Source organism: Giraffa tippelskirchi, chromosome 10, assembly GCF_054371585.1.
Source record: "Giraffa tippelskirchi isolate mGirTip1 chromosome 10, T2T-mGirTip1v1.2.pri, whole genome shotgun sequence".
Taxonomy (NCBI): domain Eukaryota; kingdom Metazoa; phylum Chordata; class Mammalia; order Artiodactyla; family Giraffidae; genus Giraffa; species Giraffa tippelskirchi.
Window position 1 is genome coordinate 61,809,659 of NC_137284.1, and position 22,251 is coordinate 61,831,909.

Here is a 22,251-nt window from a genome sequence, read left to right on the forward strand (position 1 = left end):
AATATTACTCAGCCATTAAAAAAATACATTATCTTAGTTTTTGAATGCTGAGTTTTAAGCCAGCTCTTTCACTCTCCCCTTTCACTTTCATCAAGAGGCTCTTCAGTTCTTCTTCACTTTCTGCCATAAGGGTGGTGTCATCTGCATATCTGAGGTTATTGATATTTCTCCTGACAATCTTGATTCCAGTGTGTGTTTCATCTAACCTGGCATTTCGCATAATGTACTGTGCGTATAAGTTAAATAAGCAGGATGACAATATACAGCCTTGACATACTCTTCTCCCAATTTGGAACCAGTCCGTTGTTCCATGTTCGGTTCTAACTGTTGCTTCTTAACCTACATACAGGTTTCTCAGGAGGCAAGTAAGGTGGTCTGGTATTACCATCTTTTTAGGAGTTTTCCACAGTTTGTTGTGATCCACACAGTCAAAGGCTTTAGTGTTGTCAATGAAGCTGAAGTAGATGTTTTTCTGGAATTCTCTTGCTTTTTCGATGATCCAGTGGATGTTGGCAATTTGATCTCTGGTTCCTCTGGCTCTTCTAAATCCAGCTTGACATCTGAAAGTTCTTGGTTCACGTGCTATTGAAGTCTGGCTTGGAGAATTTTGAGCATTACTTTGCTAGCATGTGAAATGAGTGCAATTGTGCAGTAGTTTGAACATTCTTTGGCATTGCCCTTCTTTGGGATTGGAATGAAAACTGACCTTTTCCAGTCCTGTGGCCACTGCTGAGTTTTCCAAATTTGCTGGCATGTTGAGAACCAGAAAGGGATCTTAATTATAACCACCACAAACAAAGAAATAATAATTGTGTGACCTGACAGAGTTGCCAACTGACACTACAGTGGCAGTCATATTACAATATGTAATCGTATTGTGCGTATCAAATCAACATGTTGTACACCTTAAACTTATACAATGTTATATGTCAAGTATCTTCCAATTAAAGAAACAAAACAGAACTCCAGTGAGACTAGCACAGGGAGTCAGAGTCAAAGGAATCTGTTGCTCCTTCTCTTGGTCTCAGGGGTGGGGGAGGGAGGTGTGGTAGTATTATAAAATAAATAAGGTACATCTCAAAATAATTCATGTTGTCTAACAAAACAGTGAAGATAAATTAAAAACATCTATCCCCCTACTAACAACACTATTCCCACAGACTCACCCCCCAACCAATCTCCATAGCCCTATTATCTGTGTTTATTCATTTCATGCAACTGACAGCAATTCACAATAGTGCCATGAAAAAAATCTGCTGCCAGAGCGGAGATGTATACTTTCAACCTTATTTAAAATCAAATCTTCTCATAGCTTGGTTTCTATTCAATTCAATGTAGTTTCTCTCAGGCCCTGGGCCAGCAATCACACTAATTTGCATGACCACCAGTGTTTAAACAGGTCCTTTAGTTTTCAATGAATGACCTTCTATGTACTATCAGACTTTTGATGCATAAATTAACTGCCCTTATTTTGTAGGCCTGGGGCAGGGGTGGAGAGGATTGGCTGTAGATACACAGCTGCATAAGTAAAAAAGACAAAGGCAGCCCTCCAAAAGGGAAAGTAAACCTACTGAAATGAAGGATACATAGCCCCCTCTTGCAGAGCAAGAGCATGTGCTCTTTTTGATTTAGCTGCTCCATCTAGGCAGCAATATTTTTGTCTGTAGTTGGGCCACCACCATTTCCAGACTGATACCAGTGTCCTAAACGTCAGTAATCATTTATGTATGCTATTTGAGAAGGAGTCTCAAAGGAAAAAGGGTAGCTGTACTTGAGTAGTTTATAATCTAAGGGGGGAAAACATAAGAGACAAACCAAAGGCAATGTGAGAACCTTCCAGCCAATCACAGCCTTGGGAACTTAAAACATTAAGTAATTTTGCTAAGGACCTGCTGTACAGCACAGAGAGCTCTACTCAGTACTCTGTAATGGCCTATATGGAAGAAGAATCTTTTAAAAAGTTGATACGTGTACATGTATAACTGATTCACTTTGCTGTACACCTGAAACTAACACAACATTGTAAATCAACTATATTCCAATATAAATTAAAAAAAATAAAACAAGTATTTTTAAACCACTTGCCATTCATATCTTAAGTTATTTCATCCCCATGGATCAAGAGCTGTAAAATCATTATTCATTTAACACAGTTAAAGCTCATAGGGGAGGAAGTCAAAACATATATACTTGCACAATCTGAATTTGTCTTTACGAACCATAACTACAACGTGGAATTCTACCCAACTCTATGCTGTGTCAATGAGTAGGGAGGATAAGCAGGCATCTTTTTTTCTCTCAGCCTGATTGTTCCACACCTGGCTGTACAGCCTGGTAAAGAACAAGGCTTTGGAGTCACACAAACTTAGTCTCCTAGGTTCTATGTCTGGCTCTGCAATTTAGCAGCTCTGTAACTTTCAGCACATGACTTGACCTCCAAACTTCATGTTTCTCATCTGTAAAATGGAGATAATAATAACAAAATTTAGCTATGTGAACTTGCTGATGCCAACCATTTTTGACTAACACAAATGACAGTTTCACATGGTTTTACCCAATTATATCTACCCCATAGGGATATTTGTGAAAATCAAGTGAGATATTGTAACATTATTTGAATTTTCTCTAATCAATGAGATCTTCCTTATTCATTCTACAGTAATATGGAATTGGGTGCAGAAATGGAATCTGCATCTGTGGAGAGCATTTGTATGAGTAAGTAGAGGTTGTCAAGTATTTTACCTTCTCTTGCCAAATTTTCTGTGTGGAGTTCATTTAACTACCACTAAGAGAGATTCTCCTTGTTGAGTTTTAAGAAATCTAGCCTTATCAACTACTAAGGAGTGGGAGCATTCAGATCTCAGGCTGTCAGAGCAAAATAACTGTAATATTTCCTCCATTAAGCTGAATTAAGTTATTAAAGTCAGCAGTCTTCAAATTGTGGACTCTAAAGACTGAGGGTCTCTATGAGGCTCTGTCGGAGAGTCCTTAAAAACCACACACAGTGGTCTATAAGACAGTTAGATTAGAACAGGCTCTGTTTCTCCAACACTAATCAGACTCTACAGTTAGAAGTGGGATCAGAAACCAAAAAGAGCGAGAAACAAAAAACATAACTAAATCTAAGGCAAAAGGATCCCACAACTTGAGAGTGTTTAATGGTTAAGCAGTGACTCCACGGGGTCTGGTCCTAGCAGTAAATGGTACTTACACCAGACTTGCTTTCAAAATATCTGGGGGACAGGGTAAAGATAATGAAAGCTTTGAATCTACTTAGTGTTGGCTACATCTCAAGTGCTGTATGTTTTGCTATACTGTTTCTCAGATGGCAAGGCCACTTTCAGCCCCAAATAGCATTTCCTGTAGATTCAGAAAAGTGGACCTGCTGCTTCCATAGGCTGTGTCTGAACCCTGAGAAGATTAAGAATCACCAGAAAATACTCCTAAAAATATTTTAGATTTGGCAAATGCAACCATGTTTTTGCCTTCTGCACAGTTTCTCTGAATTTTATTTCTGAGGACATTTCAAGGAGAATTTAATTTTCATTTCTCTGATTAACTTGCACTTCATTTTTCATAATATTTTCTAACAGCTGTTTTACAGCCAAAAGAGAAATGAGCCTTTGTGTCTGTGAGTGAGAAAGTCATATTTTCCACAAAATAAGTGAACTAAATTAATTAAATGGTAACATGTTTTCAAGCTCAAAACTCATATAGAATTGATACTTGGCAAACTCTTATACTCTTTCAGCTTATTTAAAGATCCCCTACAGTGTACAAAGCCCTATACTATATACTGGGTTGGTATAGAAAAATGAGCAAAAAAATTGTCCTTCACAAAGCTTCCTACTTCCTTGAAAGGGCCAGAGATACCAAACTAAAACAAATATAATAAATATGAAAGAAATGGAATTCAAAGGTACAATTGGAGGTGCAAAATATGAAACTGCCGATCACAATTAGGAGTGCCAATTTCCAAGGGCAGTTTATTGGAGACAACGTCTTTTATCTATTTGAGGATGTATGGAATTTGACAGTAAAATAGGGAGTGAAAGGTATTGCAGGCAGAGATCAAAAACACCTAAGTGTGAGAATATGTTTTGTACTGGAAGATGTGAAAAAAAATCTATTGTTGTGATAAGCATAAAGGGTGCTTGGAAGAGGGAGATATGGTAATAAAAATATTGAAGTGGTATGTTGGACCAGATTATCAAAGACCATGAATGCCTTGCTAAGGAATTAGAACTTTTTAATTTAAATAATAGAATCATAAATCAAGACGGTGGAGTAAGAGGACATGGAACCCTACATCCCCTTGACAAACACATCAAACATACATCTACATGTGGAATGATTCTCACAGAAAACTAACCAAATATGCAGAAGAACTCCTAATTAGTCAAAGCTACAAGAAAGATCTTCCTGTTACCGGATAGGACAGAAAAGAGATATCAGATCGGGAGCTACACCCCTGGGAAGGATCTGTAAGGAAGAGAAGGTTCACATAGGTGGACCTTCACCCTGAGGAGCCAATGTGTCAAGCCACAACCTGCACATCACAGTTCTGGGTCCCTGCATGGAGGAGACAAGCCTCCTTGACTGCTAGAGGACAACTGGGACAGACAGAGGGCTGGTGACGCCTAGACTCCATGCACAAGGAGTGTGTGTGTGCTGGCTTGCCAACAATAAAAGCAGCGAGAGCCTCATACTGGAAGCAGCTAACTCACTGCACTTCCTATTCTGAACAGGGTGAGCACTGAAGGCGCACTCACTCCACACCACAGCCTTCTCCAAGGTCTGAGCCCTGGGAAATGACTCAGTCCAGTTATGCAGAGACAGACCAGGGGATCTGGACTGTGATCCAAGTGGGTGGCAGTTGCCAGTGTCCATGCCCACAGGAGCACACAGTGGTTCCTCTCCCAGCAACAGTACCCCAGCTCCCCCAACTTCATACTGCAACTTAGTGCTAGATCTGGGGCAGATAGGTACTGGGACAAGACTGCCATGGAGACCATTCAGATCTCTGGCAGAGGCACAGCCAGCTCAATTTCTACAGCCACCATGCCTCAAGCCCAGCCCCAGCCTACTCCATACCACAGCTCTGCACTAGATCTGGGATAAGCACCACCGAAGAAGGGATGTGACCTTGGGCTACTTCTGAACTGATCCACAGATGCCTAAACAGGCAGTGCATAGGTTCTCTGTGAGCACAAGAGCCTCGCTTGCTACAGTCGTTGCCTCCTTGGGGCAGAGCATGCACTCGAGGGCAACAGAGCCTGATCCAGTCATCCCTCAGGGCTTCCACTCCACCAGCTGGGGTGCAGACCCTGCCCCTAACAGGGAAGCAACAGCCAGGGAGCAGAGCGCGAGTCCTATCTCACACTCTGCTCAGACTCTTGCTCCGCCAACACGAATCACACTTCCCCTGTGAAGGGAATAACAGCCGTCACACCATGAGGAAAGATCCAGTGTAGGACAAACTGACTCTATTGATGTGTATTCAATAGGAAGGCTGGGGCAGAAGTCTAGGGTGACTCTTAGGCCTCTCCAAGACCATTATATAAGGCAGAGACAACCAGAGAACAGCAGAATTGAAGGAAAACATCAGGACTTACATTTGGAGCACTTGAGCTCCAGGTGCTAGATAGATATCTGCAAAGGAATGACAAAACCATGGTTAATGAGCAAGTCTACTCCTGCGAAAAAAGACCAAAATTAGAACCATAGATTTGGACAGGGCAAGATTAAGGTATATGGGCATGAGAACTCGGCTAAGTTTGGTGCACCTCTTTAAGTTGATATTCTTTCAATACCTGGTTGTTTTAGTTTGCTTGAGCTGCTGTGACAAAGTACTACAGACTGGATGGCTTTATTTTCTTATGATTCTGGAGACTAGAAGTCCAAAATCAAGGTGTCAACTGCTTTGATGCCTTCTGAGGCTACTCTCCTTGGTTTGTAGATGGCCAAATTCTCCCTGTGTCTGAATATTGTCTTTTCTCTCCACATTTCTGTGTCCAAATTTACTCTTCATATAAGGTAAGGGCAGCAGTAATATTGGATTAGGTCTCACCTTAATGTCATCATTTTAACTTAATTGCCTTTTTAAAGATCCTATCTCTAAATATACCACATTTAGAGGTAATGGGGATTGGGACTTCAACATATGGATTTGGGGGGTGGGGTTGGTTGGTGAGGTGAGGGTGAAGGAGGACACAATTCAGCCCGAAGTATTTATTGAAAAGAAAGATGGAGCACTGTGTAGGAAAGGGTAGAGAAGGAAAATCACAGGTGACCAATGAGTAATTCAGCTTACCTTTGTGTTGTATACCTTGCTCAGCAAAACGAAGTACTAAACATAACCCTTTACCCTCCCTAGATAATAGTTTAAAATCATCTGTTGGTAATTGAGCATGAAGGATTGTGTGAAGGTCTTAATAAAACTGAATCTGACATGAATATAGATGTGTATATATATATATATATATAGTCATCTATACATATATACTATATAGATACATATGTACACTATACATACATTATATATAGTCATCTATATATAGGTGACTGAATCACCTACCAAGTATTCAGGCACACTACACAGCCAGAATAGTAAAAGCAACATACGAATAGACCGATGGAATGAAATGCAGAGCCTAGAAACAGACATCTGAATGAATGGAAAGTTGATACATGATAAAGGTGGCATCACAAATCAGTGACAATTTTTAGGAAGATTCATAGTATATTCTATGGAGAGAATTGAATCTGTATGATATACAGAAATGAATTCTAGATGGCTTATAAAACTTACCTGTGAAAGGTAATACTATGTAGTTAATAAAAGAAAATGTTGGCTCTTTGCAGCCAGCACAGATTGATGGGCATTTCTGGGGGCAACTGGATTAGTCCTATTTTAAACTATCATTAGGCCTCATGTGTGAGCTATGCTTGCTGCTGGGACTCTGACCAAGGAAGTAATTGGTACCAGGTATGGGGCATGACAAACAGACCCTCAGAATTGGATTCTGAGATTGAGTCGCTCCTATTTGAAGAGTGCACAGAGTGCCAGAGAAATAGAAAACACTGGTAATCCCCAACACAGAATCACATTCACTCAGATTATCACCAATAGTGGCCTCGAGGGAAGATGGAGGTCAAGGCTCTAGTGGGTAACATGGCTGTGACATTTAAGTGCTACGGTGACATTAGTGATTACTAAGATGTTAGGAGCGGGGAAATGACAACTTATAGCTGCTCTGGAGAGTGTATGTAAAGAAAATGATAAACATAAAGTCTCGAATTTCCAACCCAAGGCAGTTGTAGAGAACCAGAAAGTCTCTGTGGTGCTGTATAATTTCCTCATCTCATGTAGCTGAAAGGCAGACATGGCTGAGAATCAGGGCAGGGCTTGATCATAAGAGTTGGAATTGCTATTTCATTTAAATATACCAAGCCACCAGGTCTCTTTTTTCTAAGATGGGAGACTAGTTGGGAAGGAATAGGGCTCTCATTATGGGGTTGGGGGGAATGAATATTTGGACAAACACAGGCAAGGCTGATAGCTTTAAATACCCAGATATCTCAATCATACTCACAGGGGCTTTGATTGAATTGGAACATCACCCCAGTCCATTATCTGAGGATAGTATACTGACTGGATCTGACAAGTGGGAAAAAGCAAGAATCTCAAAGCCTTAATAATGTGTATATGCAAGAGAGGGGTAAGTAAACCAATGAAAGTTCACAGGTCAGCCCTATGGGGAAGCTTACATGAGTTGAGTGTTCTGGAGTGCATTTTGTCTGAAGAAGAGATATACTGGTGCACCTTGAGCCTTCCCCTATGAAGATAAATGTACTTTAGAGGCAACATATATTTAATTATATTCCTCTGCTATATCACTAAGATACTAGAACACAGCAGAAAGAAAAGAGTAGGTACATAAATATTAAAAAGGGTAGCAGTAGACAGGATATGTGTTTAACCCATTTATAGATTGATAACCAGAAAAGTTACTGTATTCTCTATTGGTTGGTTAGTGGTTATACACTTGTGTATAGTCTGCAGGATGAACTTAAATCTGCAGGATGAACTTAAGTCCGCAGGATGCACTTAAGTGTGTGTGTGTCAGCAAGAGAGAATGACAGAATGCATTTTAAGTAAATTATTCAAAATACTGAAACTTTCAGTACATTGATCTCCCTTATTTGGGCCTTCCTTAAATGCTTTAAAGGGGCTTCTCTGGTGGCTCAGAAGGTAAAGAATCTGCCTGCAATGTATGGGAAAGACCCCCTGGAGCAGGGAATGGCTACTCACTCCAGTATTCTTGCCTGGAAAATTCCATGGACAGAGGAGCCTTGTGGGCTACAGTACAGGGGTCACAGAGTCAGACACAGCTGAGTGACTAACACTTTCACTTTAAGTGCTTTAAGACCTTACTATTTAAAGTGAGGTCCTCGATCACAGGGATCAACATCACCTGGGAACTTTAAATGGAGACTCGTAGGCCCACCCAGAGTCTCAGAATCAGAATTCTGAACCCAGTCTGTGTGTGCATGCATGCCAAGTCACTTCAGTCGTGTCCAACTCTTTGTAATCCTATGGACTGTAGCCTGCAAGGCTTATCTGTCCATGGGATTCTCCAGGCAAGAATACTGGAGTGGGTTGTCATGCCCTCCTCCAAGGGAACTTCTAAACCCAGGGATCGAACCCTCATCTCTTATGCCTCCTGCATTGGCAGGTGGATTCTTTACCCCTAGCGCCACCGGGGAAACCTAAGCACCCAGTCTTAGACCCACCCAGACTGAATCAGAATCTGTAATCTAACAAAAATCCCAGGAGATTCTTTACGCAAATTAAAAATTTAGAAGCCTCACCCTAAAATATGTGCTTATTTTGTAAAATGCATCAGATAGTAGGAAGCCTGGGCTGTGCATCCTCACTAGCTTCAGGAGTGCTGGTGTTGTCTAAGAAGTTTCCACTTGTCACTTTAAGCAAAGCCTTTGGCCATCACCCACTTGCTTTTGCATGAAACTTTTGGACTAAAACAAAAAAAGAAAGAAAGCTGAAGGAGAACCATTGATAAGTACTATAGATACAGTTCACAAGTTTATCATTTTTGCAATTCGTCTCCAAAGATTCTAGTTCTTGACAAAACTCTTAAGTGCCTCTGGGTCTTCACATATGTTATTGTCTCTGTCTAAAGCTCATTTTCCACAACCCCTCCCTGCTCTTCTGCTGGCTAACTCCTACTAGAGCCTCTGGTCTCAGTCTTATCTTCTGAAGAGTATTCCCTGACCTCCCCTCCTCACCTCACCCCACCCTCAGGACTCAGTGGCCATTCCTGGGATCCTCCAGGTCATGCCTCTATTCTAGAATGGGACACACCGAAGTGCAATTGCCTGAAAGCTCTGTGAGAGGAGGATGGCAGTCCCTGTATAGGCACAGCGCATACACCTAGCCAGTTGCTTCTCAGGTGCCTATTTTCTTGTTAAGTGAGGAAATAATGCATACCAGAAAGCTTGCACCCAAGAGTATACAACTGGAATTAGAGCTTCCAAATCCCGTGGGTACTACCCCACAGTGCCTCTAGGTTACCTCTTAAGTAACCCAGAGTAAAAAGATTTCAAAGCAGAGATTGTGACATATAGCCATCAAGTTTATTTTATGCAGAAAGTGCATCTTTTATATATAATCATGTTAGCATCACCATGCAGAGTTCCAGTACTGTCAAGTAAAAAAAGTAGTGAGAAATATACATTAGAAAGAAAAGCTGTTCTTACAATAAAATATTTGTAAGGAAATGATTATAAGGCACAATAAGTGCCTTGAAAGAAAGTCAAATATATATTGTAGTTTCCTTCTTTGTTAAAAAAAAAAAAACAAAACTCATCTTCACTCTGTTTAATCACTTAAATTCTTAAATTTATTTTCAGAAATGAACGATTATGTAAGTGTGACAGTTCACACTTGATCCCTTTTGGTGCAGGTAAAGATTTCCTCCATTTTTTTGTTTGAATTTAATTGTGGTAGCCTGAAGGCTAAAGAACATAACTATTTCTCTCTCACCCTGGCATACTTTTCTTTGCTTTCTCTCTCTCTCTCTCCCCCTGTTTTTCAATGTAAATGAAACTCTAGCCCAGTTAGTTCTTCTTGGTCTGATTGCCAGACTTTCCAGTAATCACATCAGAGTTTTTTCCAACATGTGGGCAATTTTCATTATTTTGATCCAGCAGTGACCTTTGGAATTCCGGAATCATTTTCCCTCCCCTTCCTGGTGCCCCCGGGAAACTCAGAAGCATAAACATGTGAGGTACCTCTGGGCATCTTCACATCTGTTGGCATAGAAGATGAAGGGCACTGTGTGGTAGAATTTCAGCAACAGGTGTTGGAGCTTTTGGAAGAGTTTGTTGGTTTTTGAGGGCTGGGCAGAAGCACTACTGATTCTTAGTTTCCAGGCTCTTTGGAAACACTTAGAAAACAAAGTTAATCTGTTTATACAAAGCTGGCATTGAGAAACCACAGTAAGCAATTGCTAAGTAAAAGTCAGGCAGGTTTTTGGTTTCAATTTTGTATCAATTTTCTATCCAGAAAAACTCCATTTTTCGGTCTGGGGTTTTGCCTCCTTGATGCATCTTGAATCCATGAAATATTATTTATTCAAGGAGTAGCTTACTTGTTCTTATGCCCAGTTTTCAACAGTGTAATACACAGTTGAAAAGTTTTTTCTGAGGCTAATTAACCCAGGGGAAGTTTTTCACTAGGAGCAATGCAAGAGAGTGAATACCATCTATATTATCTGCCTTATGAAAGTCTCTAAAATCATTGCTTTTCTTTGCTCACTGGTAGTAAAGACTCTAAATTATAGAAACAATAGAAGCACTGTGTTTAACTCAAAATATCGCTGAAATCCCATTTTAGGAAAATCTGTTTCTTTCAAATTTTCTCAGAGAAGTACAAAGTGTTGCTTGGTGTGCACTTATCTGCCGATATAAATGGTATAAATGGATGATTACTTAAATATGGCTTCTTTTAGAAGATAGTTAGAGGACTTTACAAAAGCACCAAGCTGTGCTTGCCATACAGGTAAGCCTCTTGCAAGTAAATAATTTGACTTAAAGGATTGTTAGAAATTTTTCTTATCTGGAGAATAATTGCTGTATCTCTAATCTGCTTTTTTTTAGGATCAGTTGGGGTTTGAGTCCTTCCAAATATTGCAAAATCAGGAAGTATTTAATTGGAATAGTATGGTAGCTGAGAGTGTCAAAAATAAGTGTCATCTTTATCTAAACACCAAGAAGCATTCCCTTTCTTATCCTTGTAGCATGAAGCTGACCACAACCTATCTCTGAAGCCTTGCTATAAATAGGCTTTAAATATCATAGATTTGGATTTCAAAGCAATGCTCATCTCAGAAGATCACACTCAAAACAGCTTCAGTTTGCCAGCCCTAATGATCTTGAAGACATGTGTTCCAACTCAGATACTCTGCAGTACTATAATCAGTGAGCTCTTTCATTGGGCACCACCAAATCCTTTTGCAGAGGATGAGCTTTCACTGACTGCCAAGTAGTGAAACAATCTTTGTCTTTTTGGTTTACCCTCTTAAGGTAGGCTTCAGATGCCTGGGGACTGAACATTCCTCTTACACTACTACATTCTGCTTCTGCTTTGAAGTATGTGAGTGCCTATGTACTGCAGATTCTGAAGTTTCTATCAGATCTCTAAGCATTTGCCCAGGAGGTTTTGCAGACCTTTGTGACCAGACTTCTTTTTCTCACTTAGTGAGAATTTGCTGTTAAGGACCAAGATGTCAGAAAATTCAGAGTATTTTATTCCTCTTAGTAAGGGTTTATCTCACACTGCTAAATATTAAGCAAGGACATTCTGATGCTAGAGAAGACCAGGTAGGAATGTGGATGGCTAAGCAGAAACCCACCCCCACCAAAGGAAGAAAACATTGAAAGCAAGTGTCTCACTGATGGGTCCATGGTCCAAAGACAAAGGCCATACCACAGACATGTAGGCAAGCCAATCCAAGAGCTATAATTGCATCTTCCAGTTGGCATTCAGCTAGAGCCATGTATTTGCAAATTGTTTCCCAAGTATTTTTCTTAGCTTCACTTCACCATTTTGTCAGGAGGGCTCCTTTATGTTTCGCAGAAGGGGGGCATTACACCAAGAGAGATGACCAGACTGCATAAGATAGTTTATCCCCTCTGTCAGCTGAGTGTCAATATGTTTTCTCCTCTTTCCTCAGCTAACTAAGCCAAATGGCCTTTACTTTTCTATTATCCCCACTGTTGTTGAATCTTTGTATTAATAGTGAACCTGTTTCAAGTAAGTGTATAATTTCAGACATACTGGTAGACCTGAGGTAGAAGAAATAGCAAAGACCTACTAATGATGAGGGAAAGTACTCGAATTTCTATGGAATAGAGGTGTTAGTCGCTCATTCGTGCCTGACTCTTTGCGACCTCATGGACTGAAGCCCACCAGGCTCCTCTGTCTATGGGATTTTCCAGGCAAGAATACTGGAGTGGTGTGCCATTTCCTTCTCCAGGGGATCTTCCCGACCCAGGGATCAAACCTGGGTCTCCTGCACCGCAGGCAGATTCTTTACCCACTGAGCTACCAGAAGCCCCATGGAATAGAGATATCACTAACAAATAAAAGATCTTGCCTCAAGGAGTCAAGAAACTGCTAGATTTCTCTTATTATTTTAATTTTTACTGTAATCATTCATCCTCAGTTATCTACTAGCAAAGAGTACTTTTACTCAAAATATCATCATCCGCAGATTTGCAAAAATTACATTTTCAGAGTAAAAAGACAGTGGCAATATTTTCCAAAGATGAGTATCTCTGTTCCTACAAGATCTTCTAAATCTTATCATTCCCACATCAAGAAGTGGAACCTAAGTATCCTCTTTCCTTGTAATCAATAAAATGTGGTAGAAATCTGTGTGACTCTGAGCCTAGGTCAGAAAGAAAAATTGTTAACTTGAGTTAGTTTCATAGAAAACTTGGGAGATAATGCGGCCTAATAACCTACACACACATCTTACTGCACCAGATTTTTCCAGTTTATACTCATCTGACAGCATCATCTTCAAGGTAGGCAATGCCTTTCTGGATCTAGATCCAATTTCAATTATACTGTGCACATTCTGTCCACCCCTAGAAATTCTGTCACTTTCTGGATCCAAGGACAAAATAGCATCATGTCCTTCTCCTCAGTAGTTAGCAATAAGCTTTGCAACAATTTTTTCTTGTTGCCCTGTCTTACTGATTTTGAAATGTATTTATTTTTATGTAAAGCTGAGTGTACTGACACAGGCTGTACCTTGCCTTTAGAAAAAGTGCATTTGCTTGACATGGCAGCTGCGTGCTTACAGCTGATGTGTTCTCCTGTGCAAACGGATAATTCCTACATTTCACAGATCCTGCCTTCTCACTAATTTGGCAAAGTGGGTGTCTGGGATTGCTTCTTTTTATTTATTTTTATTTTTTTGGCACTTTGCAAAGCTTGAGTGTAAAGAGAGAGAGAAAATAATACCAAGTTGATTTTGAAGAAGCGAAAAACAAACCTGTAAAAAATTCTGTAAAGAATCTGCTGTTAGATATTCTGCCATGCTGGCTGACTGTGCTCTAATTAAATGTTATATGTTAAAGAAATCCCCAGTTTATAACAACTAAAATTACAGCCAGTAACTTTTACCTTTGCATTTTTTATAAAGACAGTAAGAAATTGGTCTGGCACTTTAACAATTGTCATGCCCTTAATGAAGGGTGGATGAGAGTGTGTGTTATCTACTTGAATATCACATTGATTTTAAACATCAAATAGGCAACTCCAAGGTTGAGAAGTATAATGTTTCTCTGAATTGTAAAAATGAAAAACTGAGTATGGCCCACTTCATTTTAACCAATTCATCCAAAAAGCTCAGGGAGCAGGAAGAAATTTTATTTTGTAGGAAATGGGAATTCTAAACATGCTCACCTGCTTAAGAACATGACCACATGGTTTTTTGGATACTTGGTCACTTATTGTGGACTTTCTTTCTATGTTTTTATGATGATGGATATTATTCATAGTTCTTAAGTAAAAATACCTCCATGGTTCTTAAATTTTTCCCCATTTATGATATTTGTGTCCTTTCTAAGCAGCTCAGTAACTTGTGTGCACTTAATATTCTTTACTCTAGGTAATAAATGCATAACTCCTATACCAAACAGGGCCTTATTCATTTCCTCTTTTAAAAACACTATCGGTACAAACTACTCACATTCAATCTGCCTACGGTTTTGAAAACATTATGACTCCAAGATATACCGTTAGCTCAATATCTGATCTCATTAAGCTATGTTGCTTTCTAAGCATAATGTAAACAAAGTAGAATTATTAACAACTTCCCTGAGTCATATGGTATAATTTATTTTTATAGCAGCTAGTTGTTAAATGAGGATATGTCTTTATATAGCACTTATATTTCATTGTGTCCTGTGTCTTCACTGGTCATGAAAAAAACAGTCTGCTTTCAAGGGCATGAAAGAAATAGAGAAAAAGAAAACTGTGAAGTTAAAAAACCTCATTTTTACCTTCACATTGCCAATAGTATGAACAGATTTTTTTAAATCCACAAGGCTGTATTTTCAAAAAGTGCTCTCTTTTCATTTACCATGTTTCTTGCTTGGCATTAAATACAAAAATAATTCAGAATTAGATTTCAACTATATAAAATATATCATGATTACATACATATTTATTGCCAATTTCTACTTAGATAATTACCACTTTTAGAATGTTAATATTAGCAGTTGAGCTTGGGGCTTGAACTATTAATTTTCTTTCTTTCTTTCTTTCCCTGACCAAGCAAAATGAAAACTCTTTTGTGGATGTAACCAATTTTGACTTGGGTTTTCCAGAGCAAACTACTCCTGAGTTTGTCTTACACCACTCAACTTTTCATTAATAGAACTTAAACTGGAGGCAGTTCTGTGCTATGCCAAATAAAATGAGGCTGGTTAGGAACAGAAAACGTACCCCTCCCTTTTAGTTTTATTACTTTCACTTAAAAAGTGGCTAAAAGTAAATGAAAACCGTTTTAAAAATCAACCAAGTGTTCTCCATTTGGACATCATGCTTTGCTATAACTTGGATTTTAAAAAGACCTTTAAAAATATCATTTCACCAGGTTTAGATATATATTGTGGAACAGGTGTCTAAAGTTTTCTGCACACTTTGATTTCAGATGAGACGTGGACGATCAGAAATTACTGAACTTAGCTTCTCTAGGATGGCTTCAAGCAGGCTAGACCTATTCAGGGGTAGGCACTCCAGTAGCATGTGAGAGCTAGCTAGCAAAATTCAGGAGAACAAGACTTTGGAGGGACACCTGGCTTGCTTTACATCAGGCAATAAAAATTAATATTCACAAACAAACAATGCCTTGGAAGGACTAAAATCATCTTCCTTGCCTCCTTTTTGTCATCACCACTAACAGGACTTGGATAGTGCCTTCCAGACAAATACATTTCGGCAATGGTTATATTGGGACTATTTAAATAGAGCTATTTTTCAGCAACTAATTGCTTTTCTTAGAGCTGTATAAGTTGCCACTCACCCAGCACAAACTCCACTAAATGCTTTCTTAGGTTTCTAGTAGGAAATCATATCTGAATTTTCTATGTTGTTGTATAGCACCTACATTAACAACTTTGTTCCTGATATTATGACAATGAATGAAGCATACCTCTTACCTAACAGTATGAAAATCTTGAGATGGACAGTTGATTTTCCATTTACATCCATGTTTCCATGAATGTGTAACTAGCTTTGCTATTTTTCTAAAACAAGGAATAGTTAACATTATGAAATTTTATAAAATCTTATGCAAAGTTCTTTCAGAAATTTGTCCCCCCACCACCCCACTGAAAGAGGTCCCTTAAATTGCTGCCTTCTGTCCATTTTAAAAGCTCCATTTGGCACCGAAAACATTTAAGAAAATGACAGAAAAATGAGCATCATCAGCAATTTCAAAGTAAGGCCAGACAATTCCGAATTTGTTACTAAAAATCTTCCAGGTCTAAACCACACACAGAGATATTTTCCCTCGCGTTTATCAAAGTAAAAAATGCTGTTGAAGATCAGCCAGGTTTATTAATTTTGCAATTGATTATACTGATTGCATGAAGATTTCCATTGCAAAAACAGATTTTTAAGGACTAAAAATATGACAATTATGCAGGTTACTCATTTAAACGAATAAGTAACTAGAGGTTTTTAAGTAGCAGACTTTTAAAACACAGGGTATCATTTGCCCACTTCTTTCACCTGCCTGAAATTTCTATTCATCCTTTTGAAAAGGAGAGTAGGGGAGGGAGGCAATGCATGCTAAATGGTAGCAATCAAGACCCTTCGATGCAACAATTCAAAAATCTTAAATGATGATCTGTGGGAGCTTTACAGATAATTAAAATACAACACTGTCTTGAAAAAGTACCTCCACATAATTAAATAGAGCCTGATACCCAGAAGGGGAAATCAAAAAATCTTCGAGGGGCTGAAAAGTCTTCAGAGGCTCAGCCAGATCTTCCTCCACCAGCACTTTTCTCCTTCAGTCCCTCCAGCAGTTCTTAACAGGAGAGGGGAATTGGGCATTTTCAGTTGTCCCAATGAGGATGAGAGGGTGTTCATGCCAAGGGCCAGGGATGCCAAACAGGTTCACACACACACACACACACACACACACACACACACACACACACACACACAAACATTGCCTCATCCCAAAAGCCTTGTCTCCTTTTCAAAAGAAGACCTTTTGTATCTGCTTTCATCTGAACAGAGTGCTCTTAGCTCTCACAGCAAATATGGTGAAGAGGTGAATGAAATCCCCCTTGCAGCTAATTTTAACTGAATAAACAGAACCATTTATCATCACAGTGTGCTGCAGCTTCTCAAACTGGCCTGATGTCTCATAGCTCTTAAGTTCCATAAGGCCAGAGGCTGTTGCCTATTTTGTTTGCTGATGGATCCATTTAATACCAAAATCTTTGTGTGAAATCTGTTTCTTTACTGATATCTTATTTACTTGTCAGCACCTAGAGTGGGACTGACATATATTACATGTTAATAAATACATGCTCAAAAATGATTGAGTCAAAGGGATCCAATGGGATGATTAATAAAAATGCAAATAATTGGGCTCAGCTTAGATCTGCTGAATGAGAAGCTCCAGGGGTCAAGACAAATGGATCTGGGACAATGCCTTACTCTACCACTTAATTGAATGTGACCTTAAGCAAGACACTTCACCTCTCTGAGTCTTATTTATTCGTTAAACAAATATTTTAGAATGCCTACTCTGTTTCAGCATTGTGCTACTGCTGAGGATATGCTGATGGGCAAAACAGTACAGCCCTTGCCTTGCTGGAGCTCTTGGATCCTTATCTTTAAAATGGGAGAGGGTGGGATGAAAATTGAGAGAGTAACATGGAAACATATACAGTACCATATGTAACATAGATAGCAAGTGGGAATTTGCTGTGTGACACAGGGAGCTCAACCCAGTGTTCTGTGACAACCTAGAGGGGTGTGATGGGGTGGGAGATGGGAGTGGAGGTTCAGGAGGAAGGGGACATATGTATACCTATGGCTGATTTATGTTGATGTACGGCAGAGGCCAACACAATATTGTAGAGCAACTATTCTTCAATTAAAAATGAGTCAAATTTAATTATAAAAAGTATTATAAAGCAATTATCCTCCAATCAAAAATAGGAATAAATAATATCAATACCTAGGGTTAGTATGCAAGTCAAGTGAGATAAAAATGTACATTCAAAATTTAACACCAAAGCCTTTGTGTGGAATTTGTTTCTTTATTGATATCCTGTTTATCCTGTTTACAAAGGAAAAATCATTCCCACCCCTCACAGAGCAAAGCCTTCTGAAAACTCTCTTACCCAAGCACCACCTTGTGTCAGAAGCCACCCAACTCCACTGTCAGTCAAGAAATAAGACCAGTGAGACATCTCTGTTACAAAACATTTTGTCTTTTTCCCATTTGAAGTTTTAATTATTCAGGACTCTACGTTTCAACTGAAGTGTGGAATTAGTACTTTATCATTATAACACCATTCATGATGCTTTTTATTTGTTGAGGACACTCACATGCATCTCATATGATCTTAATTCATTTAAGATAACCAAAGTTGATATCTCATTTTACAAATGCTCAAGGAATTGGTGCTCTTTTGTTCATGGCATTGTACTGGGAAGGAAGAACCTAGATCATGCACAGGTCTTCCTTCTGTTAGACTGCTAAGGAAAGTTGCTCACAGAAGAAAAAGTTCCTCTAACACCTTCCCTCTTAGTGGTTTATTACATTGTACCTTATATTACAATTATTCAAATTTTAAAAAGTTTGTTAATGACAATACCATTTCATCTTTGATTCCCACACAGTGCTAAGGAAGGGGTTAAAATTCTCCAAGTCTTCTCTGGGCCTAACCTGAGATTCTAAATTTATGATAAATGTCTAGGTGATGGTGATCCTGTTGGTTCATGGGTCACACCACTAAGATCCATGAACCAACAGGGATCAGCATCATCTAGGAGCTTGTCAGAAATTTAGAATCTCAGGTTCCATCTCATCCAAAGGAATTAAAATCAGCCTTTTCACCAGACCACCTAGGTTATTTGTATGCATGTTAAAATTTGAGATGCACCATCCTAGGAAAAATAACTGTCTTACAAGGAACACAGGTGGAAACATTTAATAACCCTTGGAATTCTTAAAGTGTTGAACTAAATTTGTGACTAATACATTATATGATACCAACTGATAAATAATCATTTTTCATGACTAACCTGTGAATGGATATTGAGTGAATTAATGAGCACCTAAATACCACAATGAATTTTAAGGTGTCTTCATTTTTTTTCTCCCAAAAAGTACAGTAAAGCATCAGGATGAATGTTTGTTTTCCTGCTGTCAGTCATCTCACTCTTGACTCCTCCAAGATGGTCCCTGGTTGCAGAGTTTGAAAATACAAAATTTCATTTCTAGAGGATGCATTTAAACAACTAATTATTCTCTTAAAACTCTGCTTGTGGGACCAGCTTCCTTCTCATAGCCACTAGCAAGGCTTAAGAACCAGATACTGAAGGAACGCCAGGACACAGCAAATTTCTTTTGTACCTGTCTTCGAGTAAGGCACAGATTAGGTCCAGAGAAGACTTGGAGAATTTTAGCTCCTTCCTTAGTAGCTCTGTGTGGGAATCAAAGATGAAATGGTAATGTCATTAACAAACTGACACTGTAAAATTTGAATAGTTGTAATATAAGGTACAATGTGATAAACTCCACCAGAATGGAAAAGATGGAGCACCCTGGTCGTTTAGAGGACGGGGAGGCTGCACATGCTCTGTGGTCCGGAGGGCAGGCAGTTTTCAACAGGAAATGTGTCCTTGAGCAGTATCCCTGCAAGCTGAGATGGAGTCCGGGTGAGGCCCCGGGCCTAGGGAACAGCAGCTGGGTCTAATTGTCAGGAAGAAGGCTCAGTGACCATGGCATGTGTGGTTTGGTGGGCAGGGGATTCCAGGAAGCTCTGTTGATAACAAGTACAGCTCTGTCTGGAACCCCAGACTCTAAATTCAGAAGTGCAGTTGACTCTTTCAGAGCTTCCTTACAGCACCGCAGAGCTGCTGCTCTCATCCTTGCCTCGGTGAGGGTTCGTTTGGGAACAGGGACAGTTTGGGGACAGCCATGTGCTAATGGGGGAGATGCTGAGGAGCAAAAGCAAGAGGAAATAGCAGGGGAGTTGAGTTGATCTTACATTCCTAGTCAATGTGCACTTTCTAGAATTTAAATTCCCTAAATCTCCTGCCCTACAAAAAAAAAAAAAGATATTTAGAAAGCTGACCTTTGACAAAGTCCTAGTGGAGCTTCACACAGAGAGTGTTTAAAAAGCATTATTACAATGAGGTATCATTTCACACCAGTCAGAATGGCTGCTATCCAAAAGTCTACAAGCAATAAATGCTGGAGAGGGTGTGGAGAAAAGGGAACCCTCTTACACTGTTGGTGGGAATGCAAACTAGTACAGCCACTATGGAGAAGAGTGTGGAGATTCCTTAAAAAACTGGGAATAGAACTGCCATATGACCCAGCAATCCCACTGCTGGGCATATACACCGAGGAAACCAGAATTGAAAGAGACGCGTGTACCCCAATGTTCATCGCAGCACTGTTTACAATAGCCAGGACATGGAAGCAACCTAGATGTCCATCAGCAGATGAATGGATAAGGAAGCTGTGGTACATATACACAATGGAATATTACTCAGCCATTAAAAAAAATACATTTGAACCGGTTCTACTGAGATGGATGAAACTGGAGCCCATTATACAGAGTGAAGTAAGCCAGAAAGAAAAACAACAATACAGTATACTAATGCATATATATGGAATCTGAAAGATGGTAACGATAACCCTATATGCGGGACAGAATGAGAGACACAGATGCATGGAACAATTTTATGGACTCTGAGGGAGAAGGTGAGGGTGGGACGTTCTGGGAGAATGGCATTGAGACATGTGTATTGTCATATGTGAAACAGAGCACCATTCCATGTTCGATGCATGTGACAAGGGCTCGGGGCCAGGGCAGTGGGATGATCCAGAGGGATGGGAGGGGGAGGGAGGTGGGTGGGGGGCTCGGGAAGGGGAACACATGTAAACCCATGGCTGATTCTTGTCAATGTATGGCAAAAACTATTACAATATTGTAAAGTAATTAGCCCCCAAGTAAAATAAATAAATTTATAAAAAAAAAAAAAAAAGAATAACAAAAAAAAAAAAAAAAAAGCATTATTAGGTGGAAATGGCTCAGTGCCAAGCAGTTGGTCCTCCTTTGTGGCTTCTCTGCTCAGGGTATTAAAATATGCGTGTATGTGATGGGTCATTATTTAAGTTTGACTGAAGGATTCTCAGACTCCTCATGCTCCTGGAAACTGATAGACATAGAAAATATAAATTAGAAAATCTGTACTAATTTGTAGTTTTCCCATATATTTGATTTTCAGCTTATTCTTTAGGATGTAGGGTTTATGGGGGGTTTTATTTTTATTTTAATATTTGTTTATTTGGCTATGTTGGGTCTTAGTTATGGCATGTGGGATCTAGTTCCCTGATGAGGGATCAAACCCAGGGCCACCTGCATTGGGAGTGCGGAGTCTTAACCACTGTACCACCAGGGAAGTCCCTTTTTGTTTTTAAATACAAGCAGACTATGTGACTTCTTGTTGCATGTCTTTTTCACACACACCAGAAAAATATTATTCTGGATTCTGTGTGTTTGTGTATATTATTTGAGGTTTTTCTGCTAGGCTTGCCTGTCACTATTTCTATCCAAACGACTGTTTCATAACACTCAGGAAGGATCAGAAGGACATACCTCATAATTTCTCTGCTCTCCCTTACCGTCCCACCCAATTCCATGCTGGGCAGCCTCTTTTAGATCGGAAAACTGTATACATTTCACTGAAGAAATCAGCGCTAACAGAAGCATCTTTAAATTGGTTCTTCTCAGGTTTGATTTCTCAAAAGAGAAAATGGAAAAGTTAACACTTAAGACCTCAGGTGACTGAGATTTCTGGAGGCCACAGGAACAAATTCAATTATGCTCTCCAGTCCCTCCCAACCAAGACCTATTTGGCACTGGTTATTTTCCCCAGGAACTGCATCTGAGCACTGATGCTTTGGTGATACCAGTGTCCACAAAAATGAGCAGTGAGATTTCACCTAAATTATGTTCAGCCCTCCACCTACTTAAATGAGAAATTATGTTCATGTGTAGTAAACATGAAAAAATGACAAGAAAAGAAAGAACAGCTCCAAAGTAGGCATTCTAAGCCATGATATTCACCCATCCCTTGTTCAAATCAGAGACAGTCTTAGAACCCATATTCAGACAACAAAAGATTCTGAATTATTTCAAACTGTACATTTAAAATCCAACTCAAACAGCATGACATGACATGCCCTGCTGTGAAAGTGACATACTTGTGGCATAATCCTTAAAATCTATCAACACTTGGCATAATCCTAATTGCCATCAGTTCTGTGACCACTGTTTCTTTACAAAGTCAATGTTTGAGCCATTTTACTCTAAGCTGAGTTTCAGCAAAGGTGTAAGAAGTAAAGAATCATTATCACTCATATTTGTTTTCAGTTAAATTTCATA

General features: G+C 39.4%; 1 long non-coding RNA gene across 1 annotated transcript in view; it reads left to right on the forward strand.

Moving 5' to 3' along the window:
• Nucleotides 1–22,251, forward strand: part of LOC145522681 (uncharacterized) — a 275,846-nt gene that overhangs the window by 168,543 nt on the left and 85,052 nt on the right. Inside the window, exon 8 of the long non-coding RNA XR_014066094.1 lies at nucleotides 2,660–2,715. This is a non-coding gene — a long non-coding RNA (uncharacterized LOC145522681). The remainder of the gene's footprint in view (nucleotides 1–2,659; nucleotides 2,716–22,251) is intronic.